This window comes from Sus scrofa, chromosome 8 (genome assembly GCF_054392235.1).
Source record: "Sus scrofa isolate SSC_HxYL_T2T_F1_AM1 chromosome 8, Sscrofa_HxYL_maternal_Yorkshire_Landrace_v2.0, whole genome shotgun sequence".
Taxonomy (NCBI): Eukaryota; Metazoa; Chordata; class Mammalia; order Artiodactyla; family Suidae; genus Sus; species Sus scrofa.
In genome coordinates this window covers 96,990,709-97,013,879 of record NC_139390.1, presented here as the reverse complement: position 1 = coordinate 97,013,879, position 23,171 = coordinate 96,990,709, and the positions used below count along the sequence as shown (strand labels likewise).

At 34.2% G+C, this 23,171-nt stretch overlaps 1 long non-coding RNA gene across 6 annotated transcripts in view; it reads left to right on the top strand.

Annotated features, from left to right (window-relative positions):
- LOC146400953 (uncharacterized) overlaps positions 1–23,171 on the top strand; it is a 254,701-nt gene that overhangs the window by 125,407 nt on the left and 106,123 nt on the right. For 2 of the 6 annotated variants that reach the window (XR_014812977.1, XR_014812978.1), the window contains 2 exons: positions 13,380–13,456; positions 16,319–17,690. The exons of 2 other annotated variants lie outside the window; for them this stretch is intronic. This is a non-coding gene — a long non-coding RNA (uncharacterized LOC146400953). Of the gene's footprint in view, positions 1–13,379; positions 13,457–16,318; positions 17,691–23,171 lie in introns of those variants that run through there. 2 more of the 6 variants (XR_014812974.1, XR_014812975.1) reach the window with 1 other exon arrangement.

The window sequence follows — 23,171 nt, the reverse complement described above, 5'->3', positions numbered from 1 at the left end:
TGTTTATGTATGTGTGTCTCTAAAGATATTAAAGTTCAGGCAGTAAACTAAACACACGTTTAAAGAAAACTTTTTCATCCATGTCACTAATCCAAATCAAGTGTATATTTAGCCATTAAGTGCTAATGATGAAGAAATTGGTATTGCAACACATACTTTGAATTTAAGTAAGCATAGAAATAATATCTTAAAAGAGCAGTGGGACCAAATTTACAGTTTCTTTTAATTATGTCTGTGGAATTTGTATTACACTTCTGAAAAAATAAATAAGAAGTACTAATAAACAAATTAAGTTTTTTTGCCCTTAGAATATTCAGTATAAGTTTTGCATCTCTAATTTAGAGATAATGATCTGCAAAAACTGTAGGTAAATTTACATGTTTTCACTTAAAATAAGATTAAGGTGCAAAGTAATACCTAACTGCTATTAAATTATAATTTAATGTAAAAATTTTTATGGAATCAACATTTTAGTCTATGCGTATTGATAGACTGGATCAATTTTGAAATTCTAAGAAAAAATGTAGAAAGCTATCTAAAGTCTTCTTATTGAACAATAGTTCCAGGCATTTTTAAACTTATTTAATATTATATTTATTTTAGAGAATATTACTTTTTAAAAATCATATAGGGATTTTAAACACAAGAGTCTCACCAAATTTATGCATACAAGATTTGTGGCTTTTAGCAATAAAATATTGACTTCTGCAGTTGTTTTATAGAAAATAAATGTCATATTTGGTACTTTTTAGCATGAAATATTTTTAAGAAAAACTAAAGAGCACATGTGCATTTTATTTTATTTTATTTATTTATTTATTTATTTTGTCTTTTTGCTATTTCTTGGGCCGCTCCCGCAGCATATGGAGATTCCCAGGCTAGGGGTCGAATCGGAGCTGTAGCCACCGGCCTACGCCAGAGCCACAGCAACGCGGGATCCGAGCTGCGTCTGCAACCTACACCACAGCTCACGGCAACGCCAGATCGTTAACCCACTGAGCAAGGGTAGGGATTGAACCCGCAACCTCATGGTTCCTAGTCAGATTTGTTAACCACTGCGCCACAACGGGAACTCCACATGTGCATTTTAAATTGCATTTTTCCATTAATGTTTCCCTTTTAGAAATGTAATGATACAAGAGAAAAAGATGAAAAGAAAAAATCAATGTTTATAATACACTGAACTTTAAAAAATAGTGTTAATATGAATATACAAAGATTGTGAGAAAGTGGTGCAGGTGGTGTATAACACAGCTAAGAGTATTTAAATAGAATCAATGAATGATATAAATAGTTTATAATTAACTGACATTCTTGTCAAAATAATTGACGTCGTGGTTGAAGATAGACTTTACTTTCACTGAACACTACAACATGTTGCACAAATAAAAAGTGTTATCTTCTCCTAAGATAAACAAATAATGGAGCATCTATATCTGATATATATGTATCGCATATGTGTGTATATATGTATAGATACATATATATGCATGTGTTTCTGTCTGTTTAAGAGTGAATGTCTAGACATAGTGACCATATTTTCTTTTTGTAGAATATGCATATGAGAGAATATGTGAGTGAGTGAGAGAGTTAACAACTCTTATCTCAACATAGAACTACAGAGAAGAGAAAGCTAATGTTTAAAACCCACTTCATAAAAAGTACTTTCCCTTATTTACATGAGTTCTTCTGCAAATTTCACTAGCAAGTTCTTTCCTGAAACACTATACTAAAAAGGGCCACTATAGAATTCTGAGTAAAGTTCAATGTTTTTTGCCCTGATTCAAAATCCATTAATTTCCTTTCACTCTGTGGGTTCTGCTGACCTTTATAATAATGCGAAAAGTATACCAATAATGAAGGGTAAAGATGAAATGAGGTTCTAACCTAAAAAGAAATTTTATCATAATTTTTCTCAAGTGAAATCAAAACACCAGGATTAGGTGCCAACTAAATGTTTTTAAGTAGGGGTATAAATCATGTGATTGAAAACTTTTTGCACCAAGTTTTTTCTTTTTTATCATTTTGCCATTGCTTTAATTAAATTCAAGTAAAATTTTCTATATTATTTACTCATTTATTTATGCTATTCATATTAAGGTATGTTATCATGGAAATCATAAGAAAGTTACTATTTATTAGGAACATTAGATAGATGAGGAAAGTGAAAATGAAAAAAAAATTGAATTATGTTATAATGGTTTCAGCACAGTATGACTATCCTTAAATCAAAATAATTTTACCCTACCTAATCATTTTTCCCAAGGACAGTGGTTCCTAGGTACTCAGTTGTTTTTTTAACCACATTTTGTGTATTATGAATTTTTGCTGGCTGAATATAATTCATTGGTCTGAAGTTAACTTACTTGCAAATTGAAAGGATAGAATTGGATGAATTTAAAGGTCATAATCAAAGAGGAACTTACTGTGGTAGGTTAACATTTAAAGAGCTACTTTGTATTAGGCTTATCCACACATTATGTCTTTTAACAATATAAATTACAGTAAGTCTTTTATTACTTTCCAAAAGATGATGTGGCATTTATGAAAAAGGAAGTAGTTTGCCCAAATTTTCATAAATAGTAAGTAGTGGAAAGAGTTAAAGTCATGTGTTATTGACCTCAAAATCTTTATTCTTTCAATTAAACCATAATAGTAGCTAAACAAAAAAATCACAGCATAACATTCCATCAGACTTCTACCCAAACTTCCTTTTATTCAAAAGAAGTTAAATGGAAAAATTTAACATGAAATGTCCACTTTCAATCTTGCATCAGAATAATGAAAATCACTTGTACTTGTTTGCGCTTAAACCACTCAGAAACCAAACCATAAGGTCTTCTCAGGTGTAAACATTATTCAAAAGAAAAAAAAAAAAAAAGCCTTTAAAGAAAACCTACATGTAACTACTAACAATACAAATACTAATAACTGAATTTTCTCAAAAATAAAAAGTTCCTTATTATTCTGACCTTAAACACAAATTTAATTTGCTGTTCATAGTCTGTAGAATTCGGTGTTATAGATGAGTTAATACTCCAGTTTTACCTCTCAGTATGCTGTCCTTTGATTTTAGGAAATAGGTTTTATTGCATATATAGTAGCAGGTGATCACTGGTGAAAATGAACATTTAAAAGTTAATTTCAAATTCTACTCTGTGATTTAGCCACCTTTAGAATAATTTGAATTATTTTAGTATGGGAATGTGAGTTTGGCTATAGCTAGATGTAACCTCTTTAAAAAATGACCAAGTCCTTTTAAAAGTGTTGGTTTCATGGGAATCTGCTTTGTTGTCCTTTTGGATGAACTTAGAGGACTTACTGCTGAGAATTAAATTAAACCACATTTGGACCTGTAGTTGTACTGGCAACATTGTGCTATTTATCTTGAAATTATTTTGAATCAGGGAGATAAAGTTCTATTATGCATTGAGCCCTTGGTAAGGCTGATTTTTCCACCCTTCAGTCTTCTATCTAAGAGATAATTGCATGTTTTTGTTTTTGTTTGCTTTTTAGAGCTGCACCTGAAACATATGGAAGTTCCCAGGCTAGGGATATAATCAGAGCTACAGCCAACTTATGCCACAGCCACATCAATGTGGTATCCAAGACTCCTCTGCAACCTATGCAACAGCTCACGGCAAAGGCAACGCCAGCTTCCCAATCCACTGAGCAAGGTGCATCCTCATGGATACTAGTCACATTTGTTTCTCCTGTGCCACAAGGGGAAGTCCAGTTGTATGTTTTATTATAGAAGTTCTTGAAGACACATTTGGCATATTTAATTGGTCCATCTCTAAATTTATTCATATTTGGTTTTTTTGTATTATTATTATTTAGTAAACCAATGAAACAGAATATAAGTCACTATGTATGACAGCATATAATCTTAAGTTGTTTCTTGAGTTTAAAATTTGGGGTCTGCAAATTATGAGGAAAACCAGGATGTCACAGAGGGCAGAGGGTGAAGGCCCAGGGTAGTGATCCCTGGGAGGAAGCCATGAGGCCATAGGAATATCATACACTAGACTCATCCTGGTAATCATTTTGTAGGCTGTGTTGTACACCTAAAACTGATATACCTTTGTGAGTTATCATATTTCCATAAAAAATAATAAATATAAAAGTAAGCTGAAAAAAAAAAGAAAATATGGTGTATAGTGTGGAATGGAAGATAAATAAGCCCTGTGAGTACACTGTACAACTTGATGTCTATAGTTAACACTGTTGTGCTGTGTATGTGATAGTTTGTAAGAAAGTAAATCCTAAAAAAATGTTAATGATATGAGGTGATGGATACTAACTAAATGTATTGCTGTAATCATTTCACAATATATGTATGTCAAGTCATTATGCTGTGCACCTTAAGCTTAAAAGTGCCGTATGTCAATTATATCTCAATAAAACTTTAAGAAAAAATAAAAATAATGCTCAATGTTAAAAGGGGGGGGGGGACTTCCAAACTCCAACTTGAAAGGTTTTAGAGAAGTCCATTATTCCCAATAGGAAATAGTCATTGAAATGAATCCCTAGAAAGTGTGTAACTTAGGCAAATAAAGGGTAAAGGACAAATACATTCTTAGTACAATCAGAAGCTGCCTCAAAGACCATGAGCAAGGGACAGAGAGATGATGTAATCACTGAGCAATTTGTCTGTGAATATAATCAGGCATTGATTAGCAAGGAATTTGGAGATTGATTACCTCTGGAGACTAAAAAACTTAACCAACGACTTAACGAATATTTTCAAGGAAAATGGAATAATCAGAATTGCCCGATAGAAATAGTTCTGACTTCGCTGTGATAACAGATTGGAAAGGGAGAAAGCTAGAGCAGGTGACTCTTAAGATACTGTTACAATTATGGATGGGAAATATGGATAGGCTGAACCTATGAAATCATTGATGGATTATTGAGATATGAGTGGTAATATTAGATTTAAAATGGATATTAGTAATAATATTGGGCCTAACATGAACCTTTAGTTAGTAATAATATTTAGTTCTCTTATTTTACAAATGAGTAGGATATGTAAAGGACATTCAGTGATTTCTAAAATTATACATCTAGTTAATGGCTAAGACAGCATGATTCCAAACAAGTATTCTGATGCTTACTTTAATGTTAAATGGCCTGATTTATCTAAGTTTAACATAGTAGAAATGTGACATAGCTTCTGAATTATAGAGGATGAACTGGAGACTCAGAATTCTCCCAGGATCTTGGGGGGATGCAAAAAATCTTGAGTTTTATTCTCTGCTATATTCAATGAGATCAATTGAAAAAAACCTCTGTCAACTGGCATCCTGGAATTGAGACAGGTTTTCTTAAATCTCTAACAGGAGATCTCTAACAGGGAGACTCACAAAGGGGTTCTCTAGGAGGGGCTGCCCTGTCTCTAGGTGTGTTAACCTTAGAGAGTGTCCTGATTTTGATGAACCCAGAAGACCAAAGAGGGACTAAACTCGGGGACTGAATTGTTACTGGTTCATATACTTGAATTAATACTCTTTCTTCTTGGCTTATGTTCAATGAGGCCTATGGAAAAAGCGATGGCCAAGGTCAGAGTTTGCAGAGTTCATTCATACAGACTCACAAGAGTAAAAATGATGTATTGTCTACCATCTGCTTGTTAACTGCTGCCCCAGAATGTCCAACAGCCTGATTTGTTTAAATAATAGACAATGGTATTTATTTTTATATTTGCAATTAACCATGAAAATTAAATAGTGACACTGCAAAAGTCAAAGCCAATACACTCATTCAGGGAAAAAAAAAAGGGGGGAGGTTATTAACTGTAGAGAAAGTTTAATCATCAATTGAGTAAGGTTTCTTTGGTTCTTTAGTAATTAGAAGGAAATCATTAAATGAAGAAAATGTTGTTTTTGCTATTAGGGAAACAGAGAGAGAGCACAGAATTTCTTACTCTCCAAAATCTTTACACATCTCCATTCTAGTCACTCAAGAAAACTGAGCCTGAACAGAAGACCATCTTTTGATTCTGACTCAAGACTTTGTTGCTACAGTTTACTAGTAGAAGAAGGTAGACTTTCTCTTGTGAAAAAGTGTCAGATTTTCCAAAGAACTGACAAAGGAAAATCTAATTATAGAGCATGAAATAGATTGCTGCATAGGAACTGGTGGGAGATTATGTTCTAAGTTAAAGAGAAGAGAGAATTTCCCCATGCCATTTTGTTCTTCTGAAAGTTCAAGTCCTTTTTCTCATATGTACTAAAGGGTGAGAAAGTTAAATACATCTGTCTAGGAAAGATGATTCCTTTGTAGAGGCAGCTGTCTAACAATAGACTTTGGGGTGAATTTAACTTTGTCATTTGGCATGGATCAATGGATCTACTTAGCATTAAAGGATCAGGAAGAGGTAAAGAGGCATGTGGTTGCCAATTCTTTTATTAGCATCATAAATGAGCCATCTATTTGACCTACAGTGAGTTTTACATTGTAATGGATGAATGGTTTCTCTTGTTTTTCTCCCTCCATTTAGGACAGGTATGAAAGCCATTCCAGTTGGGAAACCAAAAAAAAAAAAAAAAAAAGACTTCTGGGGTACTAAGTATTTGGAGTTTAAGTACCTGCTGTATACAAAAGGTATCCAAAAACCAGATTCCCATAATCTAAAGAGTTGTAATTCCTCTAGCCAGGAGTATGAAGTCTTCAGTCCTGTAAATACTTAGGTACAGTCTCCCTAAGTAGAAGAATGTCTCCAATTTCTTAGCAAACCATACTATGCTCAGAATCATTTTTTGAAAACCCTGCTTGTCACACCACAAAGTCACAACCTCTGATCTTCCTACAATGTATCTATGAGCACTTGCACTTATTACCTGTCCAAAAGAAGGAAGATATCTATCTAGTCTATCTATCTATCATCTTCCAAAAGAAGGAAAATACACATACACACACAATTACATGCCTTTTGCTATTGTACCTTTAAATTTGTGTCAATGTACCCCATGAAGTTTTTCTGGAAAATGCAATACTGAATATAAACATATTTGAAAATCTGAGGGCAGAAAAAATGGCAGATATTGTAAGTTTATATGGATAGGTCTTTTAGAAGCCTACACTTGTCTTCTCTCTACGGATTTTATGTTGTTTCATAGAAGTTGATGTCGGCATATAGCAATAGGGGAAAGTGGAAGGGGACCAAATTCTGGAATGTCAAAAACACCCTGAGGGCATCCAAGAGTTGTACATGGATGGTGCTCTTGCACTAGATGCATATCAAGAATATTATAAAACTACTTCATAAAATCTACATCTGGCAATACTGAAGCATCTATATAACTTGTGAAAAATTAACATATTCATTTTATATGTACTATAATCAAATATGAAGAGAAAATTCTACATTTTGTAGCACAGGCTTGGGGGCAAGAGATGGTCACCTAAGTATCATTTCTTTTCTTTTTTTTTTTCCTTTTTTTTTTTTCAGACCACATGTGTGGCATATGGAAATTCCCAGGCTAGAGATAGAATCAGAGCTGCAGCTGTCAGCCTGTGCCACAGCCACAGCGATGCCAGATCCAAGCCATTTCTGTGACCTACACTGTGGCTTATGGCAACACTATTCTTAAGCCACTGAGCAAGGTCAGGGATCGAACCTTTGTCATCATGGATATTAGTTGGGTTCCTTACCACTGAGCCACAATGGGAACTCCTCATTTCTTTTCTGATTGTTAATTTTATCATCTCTAAAACTAGGGACAAGACTAGATCAGTTGTTATGATCAACCAAAGTTTGTCAAGGGGGTTTTTCTAGCTCCAAATTCAGTCTGAGCTATGATTTCTAGGAAGAAGACCTGGGATATATGGTTTTTTATGAAAATTTCCATTGAGTCTGATGACTCTTTATGAGTGGAAATTATTAAATGAAATCACTAAAGATTCTCCCTTCTCTAAACCTCTCTAAATTAGTCTATTTTTTTTTTTTCTGGAAAACATACAACCACATTATGGCTTTTTCCTGCCAATATTAGAGACCTTTCTTCAAAAGGAATAACCTTCAGAATCTCATGTTATTAAAAATATATGGGAATATTTTTCTGGTTAAAGGGAGACCAAGAGTGGAGGACTTGTAGCACCATCAATTCATGTCTCTAATGCACTCAGAGTAAAGGGCACACTGCTAGAATATCCAGGACAAAGCCCAATTTTAAATGTATTTTCTAAGATCTATCCTGATTTTCCAATGTTTAAACAAAGGTGGTTAGTGGTAGGATCAGAAGTATGTGATTTCTGATTCTACAGTCTTTCTAGTGAGCCAAATAAAATGGATAGTATTTTTGCTTCTTAATATTAATAATTAATATTAACCCTAAGCAGTTTGGAAAATAGCAAAATACACTCAATATATTGTGCATTCTTGTCAGAATATCTAAAAGAAATATACAGTGTTCTAAGAAGAGCCATGACATAATTATATATTAAATTATAATTATATCATTATATGTATATAATGATATAATTCTTTAGTGATATAATAGTATATATTAGCAAATAAATCTCCCATACTTCCTGGATATTGTATGAGAAATAATTTATTTCTTACTGGAGTATATTCTATTAGAAGTAGCAATGACAGGATCCCTATATTTTAAAAATTCTTCATTATTTGGGTCAGGATAAAATATTCAATGAATAGAAAGAATGCCCCCAAATTGTCTTGGAACTATTAAATTATTAAATGAGAGATTATCATTATTGAAAACTACATATGAAAAGAACGTTTGACTTAATTAAAATTTCCCAATTTTGGCACTGCAAAGTTTCCAAAGATGAGGAAGTGACTGGTGACATTCAATCTGGTGATATAGTTTATACCCATTAATGTAAAACCGGAAACCCTGTAATTTCTAATCTGAAAATGTAATGAAATGTCTCTCTATGTTATATTAGAATACAAGCAGTAGAGTAATTTTATATATTTAAATTTTAATCTTTATTATAAGTAAGAAATCTTCATTTTTCTTTCAACTAATTTATGTTTGATTCAGGTAGTATTCTGTTTTAGCTATTTAATCAAAAGTTCTTCAACTGAATCATTTTATATATTGTGTGAAAACAAAAGATAAATGTGTATTTCCCCCTTTTCTATGGCAGTGTCATATTGAAAGGAACTCACATAACCTTGAATTGCAGGAGATATATCTCAATATTCAATTTAAATCAACTTCAGTAAGATCATTTTGAATTCTGTGTTAGGATGTCTTTTTCTTGATTAATAATAAATACCTAAGTCAATGCTTGCTATAATAGTCTTCAAATAACATAACCTGTTTGTTCTGATAATTTTAAGACAAAAATAGTAAAGGTTCAAGAGGACCATTAGAATTTGACATTTATTTCAGCCTATTTAATCTAGGAAAACTTAAGACAGAATCTTGTTCTTGACTAAAGCTGCTCTCCTATTTGGGAGAGATGATAAACCTCATCTAACAGACACTTTCCTGCTACATGTAACTCAAAGAATAACCCCAAATAAGCAGAAAACATTATAGTCTTGTATTCAGTTTGCCGTAGCTCAATACACATCACTGCTCACATCTATCCATCTCATAGTCACACTTTGGAAGAACTGCCATATTCCAGTTGAGCTGATTCAACTTAATAGTTTTCTCTTAAAAGTCTGTAGTTGGGACTTTTATCTTGTAAATCATGCAATGTATTTGCCTCCTTTTGTCTTTCACATTACCAGTCCACTTTATCAGAATTTTGGTTCCAGTCCCCAAGGGCTAAGGTGATGTCTGTTACTAGTTTGTGCCTCAGGCTATCCTTTATCAAACAGTGTGTATAAGCAGCTTCTTTCCTGTCCTAACCATTGTCTTCTTAGGTTAGTCTGTGATAAACTGCCTAGATCCTACTTCAAATATAAAGGACTTACTTATCCAGGTACTTTGTGCTATTGGCAAATGGAATTTAACCATCGGCTTGCTTTGGGTTTTGCCTTGAATGAAGAGAATAATTTAGTCCAAAGTCAGGTTCCCTTCCTAGGGCAGCCCAAATTCAATGCCTGTTGAATTTCAAGGAATTAGAAGGTGAGCATAATTATAAAGATTCACCTCTTGTCTCAATTCTGAGTCATTATCCATTCCAGCTTCCAAGCTCTGTATTAGGTCCATCTCGGCTTCCTTTGACATGTCATCACACATCAACAATTTTCTCTGACCACTCTTGTTTTCTTCTCTTTCTATCCACAGATAGTGACTCAAAGGGCATTCCCTAACAAACATTATAAGTCCTAATATCTCAGAATTTGCTACCAGGCAAACCCAACTTGAATTACTCCCTAAGATACAAATGGCAGTGCTTTTTGCCCTCTATTCCGTGGTCATAACTATGACTTCTTAGATCTGCTCCAGTGTAGTCTATAGTCTCTTATATCAATGGTGTCAGTAGGTCATGTGTGCAGACTAAACCCCCCAAATAAATATGAGACAAAATAATGTGGAACAATATGCCCCTTACATACCATACAGGCATAGATTTTTATATAAATTTTAACTCTTTATAACATATGACAATGCATTTTCCATTAAGAACTAAACTAAAATAGTTCTCTCCCAATTGAATTCCTATTTGCAAAAGCACAGTACAAGGATTTTTTTTCTTCTAGAATGTGTCTTCAACTGCAAATATATTTGCTCTCAAATGACTACAGTCTAATTAATTGGAGACTGAGAAATTTGGTGGCCAACTGTCTAAAGAAGAGATAAAGCACAGGTAAAAGCAGAAGCTGAGGTTTTTCTAACGAAGTTTTAAGACAGTTAGATTGAGTGGGAGGCAGCAACCACCAGTGACAAGTTATGTGGGATGGTCTATGGACATACTGCTTATTTTCATATACTGGGTTCTCACAGAGTAACTGTACATGAGGGAAAGATATTTAATTTTTCTGGTCTTCAATTTTATAATTTGTTAAATAATTATAATAATATCTACCACATAAGTTATTGTGAGAATTAAATAATATATTGTCAAAATTCTTAAGTAAATTCTACCTATATTGAACTTTGGAATATTGCCACACTTAAAAAAAAGATTTATTTCTGTAGAAGATTATCCTTATCATCCCACTTATTCTCTAAAAGAGTTGGTGGGGGATAGCCAGCAAGATAGAGCAGTGTTCTTCTAGGAAATATTTATGCATCTAGCTGAAAACCCAGTGCCTGTTCTGCGTTTTCTACTTCTGTTGGAGTTCTAATTATGATTGAAATTTCTTTTAAATTAGTCAAGATCCCTTAGAAGATATTAGAGAGTGGTTCAGATATTTTAAATTCTTAATATATTTCCCACATTAGGCAAGCAATGAAAAATGTTCCTTTAATAAGACTAGATCCCAGTAGAGAATCTATAAAAAGGCTATAACATTCTCTACATCTTTTTTCTACAATGGAGGTTTTAGATTCAATTGACATGTGCCTGGGTTCAGTGAGTTGAATAGTTTGAATAATCAGGAGGGTTCAAAAACATAGATTTGGAAGTCCTAGCCATGGCAATCAGTGAAGAAAAAAAAGATAAAAGGAATCCAAAATGGAAAGGAAGAAGATGCAGATGACATGATACTATACCTAGAAAATCCTAAAAATGCTACCAGTGAACAATTAGAATTCATCAGTGAATTTGGTAGAATTCTCAGAAGTAGAACAAAATATTTTAAAGTTTGTTTGGAAGCGCAAAGACCCAGAATAGCCAAAGACATCCTGAGAAAGAAAAATGGAGCTGGAGGAATCAAACTCCCTGACTCTAGACTATACTACAAAGCTACAGTCATCAAAACTGTATTAAACGGGCTCAAAGACAGAAACATAGATAAGTGGAACAGGATAGAAAGCCCAGAATTAAACCCACACACCTACAGTCAACTAATCTATGACAAAGTAGGCAAGAATATACAATGGAGAAAAGACAGCCCATTCAATAAGTGGTGCTGGGAAAACTGGACAGCCACATGTAAAAGAATGAAATTAGAACACTTCCTAACACTATTCACAAAAATAAACTTAAAATGGATTAAAGACCTAGATATAAGACCAGATACTATAAAACTCTTAGAGGAAAACAGGCCAAACACTCTCTGACAGCAAATCTTCTCAGATCTACCTCCTAGAGTAAAGAAATAAGAAAAAAATAAATAAACAAATGGGACTTAATTAAACTTAAAAGTTTATGCACAGCAAAGGAAACCTTAAGCAAAACAAAAAGACAGCCTACAGAATGGGAAAAAAATCTTTGCAAATGAATCAACTGACAAGGGATCAATCTCCAAAATTTATAAACACCTCCTACCACTCAATACCAAAAAAAACAAACAACCCAATCAAAAAATGGGCAGAGGATCTAAACAAACAATTCTCTAAAGAAGACATACAGATTGCCAAAAAACACATGAAAAAATGTTCAACATCACTAATTATTAGAGAAATGCAAATGAAAACTACTGTGAGGTACCATCTTACACCAGTAAGAATGGCCATCATCAAAAAGTTTATAAACAATAAATCCCCTGGAGAGGGTGTGGAGAAAAGGGAACCCTATTACTCTGTTGGTGGGAATGTAAATTGGTGCAGCCACTGTGGAAAATAGTATAGAGGTTCCTCAGAAAACTAAAAACAAAATTATCATTTGATTGAGCAGTCTCATGCCTGGGCATCTATCCAGAGAAAACCATGACTCAAAAAGATACATGTACTCCAGTGTTCATTGCAGCACTATATACAATAGCCAAGACATGGAAACAACCTAAATGTCCATTCACAGAGGAGCGGATAAAGAAGATGAGGTACATATGCACAATGTAATACTACTCAGCCATTAAAAGGAAAGAAATGACTGCATTTGCAGCAACACGGATGGTCCTAGAAATTATCATGTTAAGTGAAGTCAGACAATGACACACTAACATCAAATGCTATCACTTAAATGTGGAATCTAAAAAAAGGACACAATGAACTTCGTTGCAGAACAGATACTGATTCACAGACTTATAAACTTATGTTTTCCAAATGAGACAGCTTAGGGGTGAGGGGATGCACTGGAGGTTTGGGATGGAAATGCTATAAAATTTGGTTGTGATGATTGTTTTACACCTATAAATGTAATAAAATTCACTGAGTAATGAAATAAAATTCCATTATGCTAAACCTTGAGACTGTAAATAAATAAATAAATTCAAGCTAGGTAAGTATAAGTTATTTTGAATAGAAATGCTTTAAATATTATGGGTTTATGAGCAATATTTGCTACTGTATGCTTTAGACACAAATATCAAGTTTGTTTGCTTTCATCTACTGTATGTTCAAACCTATAGCCTGAAGAACTACCCTGTAATTTGTCCTAATGTTAGTTTCTTCTACATCCAGATTCATCATATAGTATATGTGGATCTATGGATTGGTGTTTTGAAGACATCACTGTCTGCCATATAAGCTGTGTAGGGGTAATGTACCTAAATCAATACTCTAATAATGAATGATGATTTCTGTCATTCTTGGAGTGATAATGATAAAATTAGCTCAATTTAGTAATAAATATAACCATAATTTTATCTCTCATATCACATTTTTTTTTGGCCTTTCTTTGGGGGGCTGCCGCATCTGCAGCATATGGAGGTTCCCAGGCTAGGGGTCGAATCGGAGCTACAGCTGCCGGCCACAGCCACAGCCACAGCAGTGTATAAATATATATATATTTTTTAATGTGATCTTCCCACTCTACATCAAATGCTGAAATCTCTCCCGCCTTGGCAGACCTTGTGACCTCTTTGAACAACAGAGTTTAGCAGAAGTGATGGTATGAGACTAGCAAGGCTAGATCAGAGAAAGACACTGCTGCTTCCAACTTGTTGTCTAAAGATTTTTTTCTCTAAGAGAATGGAACTGCACTGTATAAAGCCTAACTCCCCTTAGAGGAGCATACTGAGTGCCACATATAGCAGTCAGTAGCCATTATCAGCTTTCAGACATGAGAGGAAGACAATTGGATATCCTTCCTCTTGAGCCTTGCTGAGACCCTTCCAAATTCCTGCCCCACAAAATCATGAGCAATATAAAATGATTGTCTGAAGCACTTAGGTTTGGTGGCAATTACTTATACAGCAATAATAACCAGAGCAGTCTATCAGATAACCTTCAAATGGTGAATTATATGGTTTATTTTTCTTGTGATTTTCCTAAATATAATACTATTTAGTATAATAATGTTAATTCTTTGTGAAGTCTACTGTATGTGAATTTGAAAAATTAACATTAAGTTGTCAGATTACCGATATTCTTCAAGTATACATAGAGTATTGACATCACCATTCCTAAGCAAATCAGTGAGCCAGGATCCCTGGGTCACAACTGATGCCATGGGCTGTGACCATGAGCTTGGTGGTGCAAGGTTTTAGAGTGGCCATGAGAAGTAATGCAGAAAGGCTTGACAACACTGGACTAGTCATTGACAAACTGCCTACAGTATGCTCTAAGACACTGAATATATTTAGTTCCCTAAATTTTGTAGGATAGAGCAAGTAAAGGAAGGCAGGAATCCAGATTGGACTCAATCTCTTCTATGAAATCACTGTTCCATCTAATTTATTGAGTTGCTGCAAAACTGACACTTGCCAAGTGACAATTTCAACCTTGGTTCCTTAGGGCACTCCGGAAACCCAAGGAATCACCTACCTGTCATGTTTTTCTGTACCTCCACTCAACAGAGTTCGACTGCCTAAACAAACCAGAATTTCCGAATAGTTCAGAGTCTTAGTTACTGTCTTCTGTAGCTGAGGGAGATGCTTTATAATGTGTAGCTATAGTATTTTTTTTTTCTTTTTAGGGCCACACCATGGCATATAGAAGTTCCCAGGCTAGGGGTCGAATTGGAGCTGCAGCTGTGGGCTATGCCATAGCCACAGAGATGCAGGATCCAAGCTGTGTCTGCAACCTACTCTACAGCTCACAGCAATGCCAGATCATTAACCCACTGAGCAAGGCCAGGGACCAAACCTGCATCCTCATGGATACTAGTTGGGCTCATTACCCCTGAGCCATGATAGGAACTCCTCAAACATGGCAATTTTGATAGAATTTTCCCTTAAATCCATCATCTAGAAACTTTTTTCAGTGAACTTTTCCTTTTAAAGAAACCAACCATAGGACAAGAACTCATAGCTAGACTGTGTAGATTTTCTTCTAACAGTATTTTATTTGATTCAGAATAAAAGAAAAAAATCCTTAGAATAGCTTCAATAATGGAGTGGCCCACAGCTGTTTCTCAGACTTTATTGTTTTAAAAAATCCCCTTTTAAAAGAATACTTGTAAAATAATGATTATTGCTTCATATTTAGCTTGAGTCAAGAATTTTAAAAAGTAAATACCCATCAGTACAGGAAAAACTGTATAATTTCACTTCGTAATCGTGCTCCATGTAATATCATAAAACAAATAAATAAAATCATAAAAATGAGTTCAAGCTATAACTCTGAAGATGTTCATAATATGTTTTGAATGTGGAAAACATAGCCCAGAAGATTATAGAAGATCAATTCCATGACTATAAATCAAAAATTAAAAACTCTATTTATGTAAAGTAATTTTTATATGTACACACACACACATACACATTTAAATTTGTGTGTGTGTGTGTGTCTTTTAAGGGCCGCACCCACGTCATATGGAGGTTCCCAGGTTGGTGGTTGAGTTGGAGCTACTGCCACTGGCCTACACCACAGCCACAGCAATGCCAGATCCAAGCCCCATTTGTGGCCTACACCAAAGGCACTGCAGTGCCAGATCCAAGCCCCATTTGTGACCTGCACCACAGCTCACAGCAGTGCCAGATCCTTAACGAACTGAGTGAGGCCAGGGACTCATGGATGCTAGTCAGATTTGTTTCTGCTGAGCCATGACAGGAACTCTCACTTAACTTTATACATGAATGGAAAGCCAAAATATGTTAATGTGATAGTAAGTGAGTAATTCTCAGAGTAGGAATTCCAATTGAACTTCTTTTTTGTACTTTCTGGTTGTATTTGAGTTATTTAGAATATTACTTAAGCAATCATTAAATAATAAGGTTATTTTATTATTTAAATAATTGAAACAATCACTTATAGTGAAAATAGAGAAATAGGTACGAGATTTACTCTTCTCCATTAAAAATAAAAAAATCCCGACATCTCTCAAAAAAAAAAAGTAAAATTTATTAAAGAAATATCTTCAACACATTGGACATCAAGCAATGGAAGATAATGATTTCTGAGAGATAGGAAAAATACAAAATGAGCTCTCTAATTGCCCCACCTTTCTGATTTGACAGCTTTCAGGATGCAGTTCAGAAAGGGTGCCCCAGCGGAGTCCAATGGACTTTCTGTTTTGAGGAAAAGAAGCTTAAATTTTGGGAGACCAAGACCATGAAGGTTCTCATCAGAGAGTTCTGGAGAGGAGAGCGCTTCAGAATGAGAATCTGAGATTTCCAGATGGTCATCCTTGAATTTTCAATGCAATACTGATCAGCCTATACCTGTGAAGAACAGCCTATACCCATGAAGAAATCATCAGAGACCGGGGTAATAACCATTGAAGAGGATTAGAAATAGTAGTAACCAGTGCTCATACATAATCAAGAGCATTGTCACTTCTCACAAGAAAGGCTGGAAAAAGTACTTCTATGGAATGAGCATTTGTGTTTCCCCCAAATTTGTACATTGAAGTCCTTACTCCCAACATGATGGAATTTGTGAATTAATTATGGTTAGATGAGTTCATGAGGGTAGGACTCTTGTCTGATTAATTTAGTGCCCTCATAAAAAAGATAGAAGAGAGTTTGCCCTCCTTCTTTCTCTGCCATGTAAGGACACAAGAAGAAGGTGGTCATCTGCAAGCTAAAAAAGAGGGCCCTTACCAGTGCCTGCTCATGCCAGCACTATTATCATGGACTTCTAGCCTCCACTACCCGAAGGAAATAAATTTCTGTCATTTGAGTACCCACTTGATGGTATTTTGTTATGGCAACGTGAGGAGACAAAGACATTTCCTAGTGACTGACATATTAGTTAGAGTGTTCAGAAAGACCTTTCTTCATAAGTTAGAAATAATTAGCTGTAAAGTGAGTAATGTTATTGTTCTAAGTAAAAAAATCTTGAAAATAAGATACAGAAAGACCAAACAAAACTAAGTAGTTTAATTGCATAACAGAAGAAAGCTAAGAATACTTGTAGGAATACAAAACATATCCAGCAGCCCACAAGGAGAAATTTACAATGTCTGGAACCACATCAGCAGTTATCTAACTTGGAGTTCCCATCGTGGCGCAGTGGAAATGAATCCAACTGGAAACCGTGAGGTTGCCAGTTCTATCCCTGGCTTTGCTCAGTGGGTTAAGGATCCAGCGTTGCTGTGAGCTGTGGTGTAGGTTGCAGACACATCTTGGATCTGGTGTTGCTATGGCTGTGGTGTAGGCTGGCAGCTACAGCTTCAATTAGACCTCTAGCTTGGGAACCTCCACGTGCCGTGGGTGCGAAAACAGACAAAAAGACATAGCAACATGCTAGAAGAATTTGTCACTCACAGACTTTCACTGTAAGAATTATTGAAGAATGTACTTCAGTGAGAATAAAAAACAAATTATCTGACTTGAGAAAATTCAAGTTGTGCAACCCGTAATAAAGAGAAAATTCAATCAAAAGAAACTCTAATATTTATTTTCTTATTTTTATTTTATTTTATTTTTTTTTTGTCTTTTTGCCATTTCTTGGGCCGCTCCCACAGCCTATGGCGTTTCTCAGGCTAGGGGTCGAATTGGAGCTGTAGCCACCAGCCTACACCAGAACCACAGCAATGTGGGATCTTAGCCGCGTCTGCAACCTACACCACAGCTCATGGCAACGCCAGGTCCTTAACCCACTGAGCAAGGCCAGGTATTGAACCTACAACCTCATGGTTCCTAGTCGGATTCGTTAACCACTGCGCCACGACGGGAACTCCAGAACTCTAATATTTATTAAGACAGACCATATTCTGGAACATAAAAATGATTCCAAAATTTAAGAGGATTTGAGTCATACAATAGAATAAAATTAGAAGTCATTAATAGAAATATCAGCTATTTGAAAACTAACACACTTATAAATAACTTGTGGAACAAAGAAAAATTCATATGAGAACTGGATATTCAACATATTTGAATTTGTGAAATTCAAATCAGGACTTAGTGGAAAAATTTCTAGCCCTGTATGTGTATGTTTAAAAAGGAAAAGTCTCAAATCAAGATATCAGGGAAAGAAGAGCAAGTTAAACACGAAGTAATTAGAAGAAAGTAAGTAATAAAGTCCTAAGCAGAAATCAAGGCAAAACAAAACAGAAAATAGTGAAAAGCAATGAAACTAAAAGCAAGTTCTTTGAGGAAAAATAGTATTGATAAATCTTTAGCAAGACTTATTATTAAAAAAAATTGAGGAAGATTCAAAAGACTGGTATTTAGGAACAAGAGAAGTGGCACCACCTCAGGCCATGTAGATAATAAAAATGAACTATGTAACTATTATGAAAAACTTTGTCAAGAATTCAAGAACAGCTAAAATCTACAAATTCCTTGATTCAAATTATCAAAATCCACTCAAGAAAAAAGACATAACTTTAATATCATAGTAAGTATGCAAAAAAACCCTTGAATTTATAGGGAAAAAAACTTTTAGGAAGAAATCTCAAAGGACAGATGGTGAATGCTAACACAAATTTAAAGAAGAAATATTACCAATTCTACCAAAAAAAAATCTCAAAAGTCAGAGAGAATGAAATGCCTCCCAATTCACTCTAGAAATAGCCTTACCATGACGCCCAAAGCAAACAAAGATATTACCAGCAAAGGAAACTGGCACATAGCCCTTATGAATGCAGATTTTGAAATATTAATAATACAACTCACATATATGTAATTTTTATTCTGTATATATTGTGTAATTTGTAATGTTACTGATTTTAAATATTAATAATAAGACTGTTCTTAAGCACTCATAACATTTTGCATCATCTAGAGATCTGAACTATGATATATAATGCAGATTTAAGACAAAGAGATGGGATAAGGAACAGAAAAAATACCATGTGTATTGGTTAATGTTATGTGTCATTTAAGCTAGGCTGTGGTACTTATTGTTTGGTCAAATTCTAATCTAGATGTTGCTATGAAATTATCGTGTAGGTATGATTAACATTTACAATCAGTAGATTTTAAGTAAAGCAGATTTCATGTCATAATGTGGTTGAGTCTCTTCCAATGAGTTGAAAGTCTTAAGAGCAACATCAATTCTTTTCCAGCTGGTGAACTTGCTCTACAGAATTTAAAATCGATACCACCCACAATAATGTGAGACATTACCTTATAATAAATCTCTCCATGTCTGTCTGTATATCTGTCTATCTATATATCTCTCCATCCATCTATTATATTTCTGTTTCTCTGGAGGATCCTGACTAATACACCATTTCTTTCTTTGTGAGCTCTGTGACTAAAATAGATTCTTGAATAATTTTCATCCTAGATATAGTAATACTTCATTAAAGTAATCTCTATAATCTCTGGCATAGATTAGGAAGGACAAAGATAATTATTATTACCACTGAAGACAAAGGAAAGAAATGATTAAAGCAATTATCATGTCAATGATGATGGCAGTAGGTAATGTGCACTAGCATCTCCACAGAGTTTACAGTTAACCAAGGCCAGCTACCATTCAGCAATGACTGTTTTGCCACTCTGTTACTACAAAAGACACTGAAAACCTATTCTCCTGGTATCTGCGTGAATCTGGGGCTTAAGACCTCAAGCAATTGAAATCAGAAGTTAATTGACACCATTACTGCACCAAGAAGTGGGGAAGAGCAGAGTAGACACAACAGCTTCATTGCAAAATATCCAGCTTAAACAAAGTAATGATTACTGTAATGATTATTAGAATTGATGCTATCAGGAAGTTAGGAAAGGGAAAAAGTAAAAGGGAACAGATTATTTGTGGGGTGAGATATTCCCTAGAAAACTGAAATTTTATCATGTATCACAACATACACACAACCATGATTCTGCTGAAAAATGTATTAAGTCAATAATAAAATTAAGATTGTTGGGCTTTTAAAGAAGAATTTAGTGTACTTTGTACAATACTTTAGAGAATAGTAAAAACTTATTTTTTATTGCTCTCATAAAATACTGAACAGTATACTCTAAATTTAACCGAATATATTTTTGCTCATTTTTAATCCACATTCTTATTGGATGTGTAGTAATAATAAAGAAGGTGTTGAAATGCTTTTGTCAAGTAGTCAAAAACTTGACATTATTTTAAGCAATTGGGCAGTGCTATGGAAATAGTGAGTAGTTACCACTTTTAGTGTGTTGTTTACAGCATTAGATGCTATAAATAAGCAAACATAGTATATATCTTGACATTGGCCTAAATAAATTGAATTTAGTTTGTATATATTTTATAAGTGAATTATCTTCTTATATAATCTCTCTTAAACTTGTTTCGGTTTAAATATAAAGGAATTTATAAACTAGGAATTTTATTTTCTACTAGTAAAAAATAAGTGATATAAATTACTATCCGTTATCTCTAAAAAAAAATTACACTAGGTTAATTTATGGCAGGTATAGAATTCATATTTTTCCTGACTCTTAATTTAGGAAATAATCATTTTTCTAGCCTAGTACACTGAATTTATGTGGGAAAGATTAGGTCATTATTTAGTATACTGTTTTCTCTGGACAAACTCCAATTCAAGTGAATTTCCAGCTGCTAGAATAATGATTTTCTGACATCTTGCTCAATAGTACAGCTCCTACTAATAAACAACTATCACCTACATACGGGAAAAACACCTTGTTAAATGGAAAATACAATAAGATGGATTAACATCATTTCTTTCCACATCCACATTTTGTGTTTGAAAATGTATGTTACCTAATTATTCCTAATTACTTCTAATTGAGAACTTTTAGTTGTAGTTGAATAGTGCATAAACTTTTCGTCCTTGTGGTAAACCAAAAGTTGTGCTGTTGAACTAAGTTTGGGCACCTGGTGCCTGGTTCTGCTCCCATTACAAGCCATGCATGTGGCCTTGAACAAGATATTATGTGCTTCTGTGAGGATCTCATAAATAGTATATATAAGTAGAAGATGGAAAGAGGCAATTGAGTGTGAGAGTGCTAAGTATTATGATTGCTATTAATTTAAATTCAGCTATTGAGTACATTTGATCACCTCTTTAATGAAGGAAGCATTTTCTGACTTCCTAAGGAAGAGCTAATTACTCTCCCTCTGTGCTTTATAAAAACATTTATTCTGTATTGTAATTAAGCAGCCCCTACACACACACACACACACACACACACACACACACACACACACACACACACACACACACACACACACCCTATCAAACTTTCCTCAAGGATTGAGACTGTATGCCTAACACACTCTCTGGAAAAGAATGTGAGGAAGGAAGGAAAAGCAAGAAAAGAAGGAGGATATCCTTTCTTGGGAATTATTTCTTTATCTTCTATTAGCAACTTCCAAAATTGTATGGAAAAAAAAAAGGTATTCTATTACAAGAACTGAATAACAGGTTCTGATCTCCACACAATTTGATACTGACTTTGTCAGTGTTTTCTGTCCATCAATTACAGGTTAACTGTGTTTCCTTTCCCAGACACACACACATATCTGTCATCCATATCCATGATTTATCTTATTTTATTTTCAAGTTTTTTCCTATTTCAATACCTTGCAGTGTTTTCCTATTTTTATATCTTTTATAAATTGTTTCTTTAGAAATATCGCTTCTATTAACCATGTACACTAGCATATCACCAAATAATATAGAAATATTAGCTCACAAAGCAAGGAAAAAATAAAGCCTTCTATTCATATATAGGTCTAACTTTAAATTTTTTTTATTTGTATTTGGCCAATATTTGTAGTGCTCCTGTCCCCAAACAGACCACTTCAACATTTATTGATCAATAGATTAAAAAGAAAATTCTTAATTTATGATCTAAAAAATAACTAACAAAGGGTTGCTATTATGGATCATTTGGCAGGTATTCCATACAAATTCTTGCAGATTCCTTTCTCAATGACTCACTTTTCTCAAACTTGAAACTCACTGTTTCACTCAAAATACATTTTGTATTCGGTCAGCTCTCCTGTTTGTGTTGGTGCTGGGGATGACATCAAGACAAAGTCTGTAATATAGATCCAAAAGTTAAGATCACTATTGATTCTTTTCTCTATATTCAGATGGCTTTCAAAGGATGTGTATGTGAAAGGGAGGAGTATGGAGTGGGAAGAGCATTTGAGACCATTTTAATAGATTTGTTCTCAATGTTCCCTTTCTCAGAGTTATAAGGATTTTTCCGTATGGGTAAGTGAGTGTTCCAGGATCTCAAATGGGAATGGGTCAGATGGCTCCTGAGATTGTTTTGATATATCCATTCTACCTTAATTTCGTTTGCCCACCAAATATCAGTGCACCAGTTGGTAAATTTTATTTCATATATAGCTTCATTTATTGCAATTGATTGGGCAATATGTTAAGTGCAGGGGCTTGTGCTGCTTTCTAAATCAATCAGAAATTTATAGTATGAAACTATTTAGATGTAGAATGAGTACAAAAGTAGGGACATTGATCTTAAACTGGAAGGGATGGAGACATCATTTCTATAATTTCCAACTCTCAAATATCTATTAATTATTTAAATTGGAGGAGTACTGTGAAATTCAAAGTTTGTCATTTAAGCTGGTCTTAGAACATTAGAGCCAGTAGATATTTAGAAGTTTATTGTTCTATACCTCTAATATGTTTGAACCAAATGATATTTTATGTCTCCCCTTCTTCACAAGCAAAGATTTTATCTTTTAAGACTACACATGAAATTGATATCACTCTTCATTCTTAAAAAGTGCTTAGATTGTTCAACAGTTGTCCAAAAGTAGCAAGTTTTACTGAAAAGAATAAAGGACTTGTAAATAGATGGATTATATTTGAATTCTGACTCTGTCATTTACTAATTCTGGGAAACAAGCAAAGCAATTTAAAACTCAGTATCGGTTTCGGAATTCCTATTGTGGTACAGTGGAAACGAATCTGACTGGGAACCATGAGGTTGCAGG